Source organism: Talpa occidentalis, unplaced genomic scaffold, assembly GCF_014898055.3.
Source record: "Talpa occidentalis isolate TD23 unplaced genomic scaffold, MPIMG_talOcc4v2.1 talOcc4.10, whole genome shotgun sequence".
Taxonomy (NCBI): domain Eukaryota; kingdom Metazoa; phylum Chordata; class Mammalia; order Eulipotyphla; family Talpidae; genus Talpa; species Talpa occidentalis.
The window spans coordinates 100170556-100177091 of record NW_023600993.1 but is presented as its reverse complement, the minus strand read 5'-3'; the positions used below and the strand labels follow the sequence as shown (position 1 = coordinate 100177091).

The following is a 6536-nucleotide window of genomic DNA, read 5'->3' as shown; positions in this document are numbered from 1 at the left end:
CTGCCTCCTTACCACCACTTTCAATACTACTAAATCAGAGTAAGTGACTCTGTTTATCCTCTTTCCATCCACCTGATTAAGTCAAGGAGAAGCTCAGGCACCCTAGGGTGTTCTTAGTGCTCCTCTGTCACCTGTCATTTTCAACAAAACAGGAGCAGATCTCAGGTTAAGAACCTTCTTATGCAACAGTACCCAGAGAGTGTATGATAGCACAGTCCTTGTGTATTTGTATTTACTGCCAGTGCTTATTTAAAGAACATGATCTCACAGTAATGAGGTCAGCTTCCTTTTAAGTAAACTTAAGTGAGTTCATATCAACAAAACGATTAAGTTATTAGCCTGAATTATACAGAAATACAACAAAAACACGAAATTTGTGTTGGAAGAAGTGAAATTTGAGAAACCGCGTGCTTACAGCATCCTCATTGGGGTAATGGTAAGAATCAAAGTGATAACCAGGGTAATAAGGAAGACCCCAGAGCAAAGGGTGGCCCCCTAGTCCTTATCCCCTCGCAGGAAGGGGGTTATAAGTGAGTGGGGGCCAGATGAAGTCTGCTATCCCATGGGGACCCATTCACCTTTCAGCCATAAACACTCCTGGGGGGGGAATGGAGCACCCCCACTCACCCCACAGACTGAACAGGGACAAGTGTGCAGATCAGAGAGGGGAGAAGGGGGAGTGAGAACTTTCACACTGGAGATTGGGAAGAATTTTGTAGAATTCAGGTGCGTGTTTTCACAGGCATCCAACAATAATTTTCTATGGGCCCTTGAACCTTCATAAAAGGTTACCCCAAGACTCACCACCAATGGGGCGGTCCTCCCTTCTTCAAAAATGCCCCGAGCTCCTGAAATGAAGGCCACAGATGGGATCCGTCCAATGAGCTGCAAAACCTCAGGTCTGCGTGCACACGTGGGGAGGTGGCAGGGGCCGGGGCCGGCCCGTCACACTGGCCTGAGATGAATGACTTTCATTTCCCCCAAACCACAGTGACAGAACCAGCCACAGCCCCCGACCCGAGTTTAATTTCACATCATGCAGCCTTCACAAGTGAGCGATTGGGAGCAATATTTATCGGGGAAATCTTTTTGTACGCGTAGCCACCAAGCCAGTGGAACATTTTTCTTCTTTAATTTCCGTCTTGCGCTCCCTGCAGAAACAAATAAGAATGAGTTAAGGAGGTTCTCCGAGAAGGCAGGAAGAACCCACATTTCAGAATCCGGAAACGTCCCCCTCCATCAGGGATGGAGGCCCACACGAGAGGAGGGAAATGAACGGCAGCCCGAGGGTCAGACGTGTTTCCTTTGGAACACGCGATATGCTTGGGTATTTTTAAGAAATGTTTAAAACATGTAAAAATTCAGAGATTTAACATAAAAATCCAATGGTCTGGCAGCTCCCGAAAAACCAGATCTCACCCCCCTGGGATGGCAGCGTGGCCACAAGCAGATGGCAGGAAATGCCTGTGGCTGCTGCGTGGCCCCTAACCCTCCTCAGTGTGTGCCCCGTCCCAGGAGCCCTCCCAGTCCTGGCCAAGCCACCAGGGAGGGGGGGATGATGTGGGGGAGGGCAGGGGAAGGGTTACCATCTTAGATTCCTACCAGGCCCCAATACATGCGGGTAATACAGATGCCCTCCGGGTGGGTCTGCCTCCTAGACCAACCAGTAATGAACCCCAAGTTCACACCGTGCGGTTAGCGTGGTTGCATCTGCATAAAAATGTATAATTACTGTCTTGTCAGTCCTAAAGCAATATGGGATGGCAACTGTTCACACAACAGTTACACAGTAGCGGGTATTAGAAGTGTCTAGAGCTGACTTAGCGTGCCGCAGGGTATAAGCAGGTTACGTGCAAACGCTACACATAAGGAGCTTGAGCATCCGTGCGTTTTGCTAGCTGTGGGGGTGCTGGCACCAGTGTCCTCCAGGTCCCGAGGTGGTGGGGGGAGGCTGTCCTCACATGGTAAGAGCTACATGCTGTCCCTAGTTCTAGGTGTCTCAACCAGATTAACTGCACAGCAACCTTGTGGGGCCGGTACTGTACCCATTCCCATTTTATTCCCATATTAGATGTGAGAAACTGAGGCACAGATCGTTGATGTCATACACAGTCCATAAGATCCAATCTCACCAAACCATGTTAAAGAGAGCAAGAGAGAGAGACTGGTTGATAAGCCAAAGACTCCCCACGTGGACGGCCGTCAACTCAAAGTGCTTCCCTCCTCACAGGGCCTCCTACTCTGACCTTGACAGCCACTGGCTTTGTGACCTTAACAAGTTCCTTCACCTTTCTGGGCCTTCAGGTCCCCACATTTGAAAAGGAGATGTTAGTATTTCCCGCCTTGTCCAGGCATCGGGTTGACTGAGTTAAACAGTGATTGTAATGTTCTCAGCAAGGTATGTGGGGCCCAGGGGTGGAAAGCGAGGCCTGGGGCGCCAGTGTTCCTAGGCTTTGAGAGGTGAAAGCTGATTTTTATCAAGTCACCCAAAGAATATAAGCTAAATTTCAACTTAAACTCTGATCTGTCCAAATCCAAAAACTTCTAGGGAATAGAATATTGTTCTGAAGTAGATAATAAAGACCAAAAAAGAATTTTTAGTCATATTTGGGATGCCAATGATACAGCAAAGTGTTCGGCCTGTTGCAGACCAAATGATTTTTGCTAAGACCTTTGCTTAGAGACAATTGGTGATAGAATAGCTGATCTCAGCATATCCAGAAAGTTATCCCCAGTGGCAAATGGAATGAAATCTTCTCTCGGCTACTGCCAGACGGCCTCTGAAGCCACAAAAGCACAGGACTTGATTTCAATGACAAGAACAGGGCTGCGGATCAGATCCGAGGAGAATAAAATCCACTTCCTAACGATTCTCCAATTACTTCAATTAGCTGTGGGCTCAGCCACGCAGCTAGTTGCATAAGCATAGATCTCTTTGTGGCTTTAATTAAATTTCCTCTGGTATAAATGCTGCTTTGAGGTTTTCGGAAGGAAAACACAATACCCAGGAAATGCAATTTGATCTAAACTGTATGTGTAGCATAATGAGGGCTTAGGTGGGCTCTCACCGTTCCCCGGAGCGTGTTTAAGGGCTCTTTAGTTGGCTGGTAATCCCTCATAATAATTATTAGCAACATCCTCCTAATACCCACATTCCTACTCACCTGTCTGATTCCCATCCATCTTGTGAGGGTCAACTAGCTACAGTGCTTGGATCAACTCTGGCCCGGAGGTTTGTTTTTATAAATAGCTTTCTTGAGAACAAGGCCACCTTTACAGGGTCCCGGCTCTCCCCACTATTCCCAGGTATACACGGTGGAGCAGCCAAAGGCTCAGGTATTAGTTACTTGTGTTTAAATCCCTGCTTCTCCACTTAGCTGCTGAGTGACCTTAGGTGCATTCTAAACCTCTCTGTGACTGAGAGGTGGACAGCCCAGCTTTCCAGGGGCTTGGGGCCATGTAGGAGCATCTGGTAACACCGATGCCAAGTTGGGCAGGTCCTTGTTTGAAAGACAATGAAGAAAAGAAAGACTCCACAGCGGGTAACTTCTCCTTCCAGCAGCCAGCTCAAGGCCAAAAGCAGAAGTCGGGGGTCTCATTTTTGCTCTGGAATTTGATTGAGTTCAGTTTTCCTGGCCTCAATTTTCTAGCAACAGGGGGCTGTCTTTATTATGTTTTGATTCAAAGAAATTCTTATTTTCTTCAGGAAATTCCACCAAGATGATCAATAAGGAGTCATACAAATTCAAGAGCAGGAAACCCATCTTGCATGAATGATAGCAAACCACATTTGAACTTGAGCAAATTTAATTCTCTGCTCCAGCTCGATATTTCCAGCAAAGATTTTGAGAAATAAAATTAGATTTTCAGGGATGGTGATACATTGAAACACATGTTACAGGCAGGCAGATTCAGCTGAACCCAAGGCGCTGAGTCCTGGCCAGGTGGGAGAGAGAAGTCCAGAACTCACCCCTATATGAACACAAGAAAGGAAATAGGTCCTTTTGACACCCAGCAGGTGGAGATTTTTTTTTAAATTTTATATATTTTTTGTATCATTTTTCCTTTTTGCACAATGTATGCATTGCACTTCATTCCTGGGGGCTCATGGAGCTGGGAGCAATGACCACCCAGCTCTTGGGAATTTAAACTTATTGGGCTAAGAGACTTTCACATCACCTAGCCACCTGGGGCTCCTAGAGCATTTGCTGATGTGAAGCCTGAGTGGGGAGCACAACATTGCACCCCTGAATCTCAGGGAGCTGGTGAGGGTCTGGCTGGAAGCAGCCCCAGCGGCCTGACTTGTGGCTAATTTCCATCCCCTCTGCCTCATTCCCTGCAAACAGGGGCCCACGAGGGGCTCCAGCAGTCTGGTCACCCCAGAGCAGTCTCCAGGGGTCTGGTCACTCCCCAGTGTTATCTCTCACCTGTCCCACCACCTGGGTTCACCCAGCACATGCTAGAATATCACCAGAGAGGGGGCTCCTTCTGTTACCCATGGAGAACTGGAAAATTCTTAATTTGGAGTTGTCATTGGTCTCCCTGGGACTTGCCTATGGATTCCACACTGAAGTTTTAGAAAACAGTTCTAGTATTTTAGATACATAACTAATTGCATGTGTGGGTGTGTTTTGGTAGAAGATAAATAGATAATGTAGTCGTGTATACTGATAGTCTATTTACAGATAATTGAGATTTATTGAGCGCTTACTATGTGACAGTCAGTGAGATTTGCATCCCTGCCTGGAGCTCACAGATAACACGAGTCTAAGTAGGAGTCAAACCCAGGCTGAAGGTGACTCTGGGACCCTGGCCGCCCCCCACCCCATGCCCCACAAAAACCTTACAACCTCTTAAGACATTTCATTTGAGTCACTCAAGTATTCACTTCTGTCTAAAATTAGAAAGCACATCCCTGTTCCCATCACATGCAGATATCATTATTATTTTTAATAAATATACTATACATACACTTATATATAACATGTATAAAGGTACACATATGTACATATGTTCACATATGTACAGTCATATAAATATAAAATCTGTGTGTAGGCAGGTGGTTGTTTTTATAAAAATGCGATCATACTATGTGTGTTATTTTGTAACCTTCTTTTCTAACCAGCAGTGTATCTGGAACATCTTCCATAGCAACACGTTAATCTGGGCATCAATTTTGCCTGGAATTCTGGCACATGCGTCTACCAAAATGTCTGTAACGACTCACCTCATGTTGGACCTTAGATTTTCTCCAAATATAAACCCTCCAACACACGGCCTTGCTGTGTATCTTTGCACACATTTCTCACTCTTTCTCAGGGTAGTGCCTACAAAGTGACGTCTCCCCTGGGGTCCACGGAGCAGAGGGCGGTGCCTGACCCCAGACCACATGACATATGATTCTCTTTAAATTTGGGCCATCTTTCAGGCTAGGGGAAAAAATAATAAAACAGCATCTTGTTTTAATATGCTTGTCTTTTACTACCAGGGAGACTAGCTTTTTCGAACACCAGACAGCTTCCATCTGCCTAAGGCATCCTTGTCTTGCTATGGGGACCCTCCATGCACAAAATGCCCCCAGTGGGGTTCCAGCCAGTGTAGATTTTGGAGTCACCTGCCCTGGGGTGTCTAATGGAGGGGTTGATGGGTCCCACCAAGGCACTGCCTGGCTGCTCAGGCGCCAGAGGTGGAGCAAGATTGTCCAGTTGAAAGCTGGGAGGACCCAGCCACCCCTAGAAGGGATCATGGGCACCTCTCTAGGTGACATCAAGTTGGCCTGGCTAAACTGGTGGCTGTCAAGCTGGTAGGAAGTACAGCACTGGCTCGTGGGCCAGGAGCCCTGTCCCTCTTCCCACTGGCCCAGAACAGCCGAGAAGCTCACCCGTGCCACCAGGGAGCCTGCCTGATATTAGCCTTCACCGGGAGCCTGCGTATAAACACTTGCATGGCTTTTGTGTCCCTAAGAGTTATTTTAAAGCTAAGAGTTAGGGTAAGATTCAGCTTAGTTATCTATGCACTCACAATGCCCCTGGTGGCATCTTACACACTCTGGTTCTCATTATGTGCTCAGTGTTGTGGGGTGACAGGCCAACCCCTCCAGGGATCTGTGAGTGCTGCAAGTGGGGGACTCACCTCTGTCCAAGTCCCTCCACCCCCAACCTCCCCTGCTCCTCCTCCACCTGACAGGATGGGCCGGGCTGCTGACCTGGGCTCAAACCCCCCCATCCCCCCACCCCCCAGCTGCCAGGTGCTGGCTGAGCAGCTTACCTTCTCAGCGCCTCAGTTTGCGCAGCAGTAAAATGGGGTAACAATATACCAGCCTTGTGAAGCTGTTGTGAAGATTAAACGAGAGTGTGCTGGTGAACATAATTTTGGAAACGACCATATGCCGAGCCAATCCCATTTTCATTTTACAACTACTGATTGAATAGCTGGTTGGAAACATGAGGGTGTATCAGCACAGGCTAGACAGCCTCTTCCAGAAAACAGGAATAGGAAGGCAGAAATGGAGGGACGGAGGACAGAGGAGACCCAAG

General features: G+C 47.5%; 1 long non-coding RNA gene across 2 annotated transcripts; it reads right to left on the bottom strand.

Moving 5' to 3' along the window:
* Positions 1–813: 813 nt before the first annotated feature.
* LOC119254564 (uncharacterized) lies at positions 814–5976 on the bottom strand. Of its 2 annotated transcripts, none has more exons than XR_008552926.1 (3): positions 5882–5976; positions 5228–5429; positions 814–1151 (listed from the first exon to the last, which is right to left on the bottom strand). It is a non-coding gene; the product is annotated as an uncharacterized LOC119254564 (long non-coding RNA). The 2 variants fall into 2 exon arrangements; XR_005127305.2 differs by lacking the exon at positions 814–1151 and adding an exon at positions 3721–3972.
* Between the last annotated feature and the right edge of the window lie 560 nt (positions 5977–6536).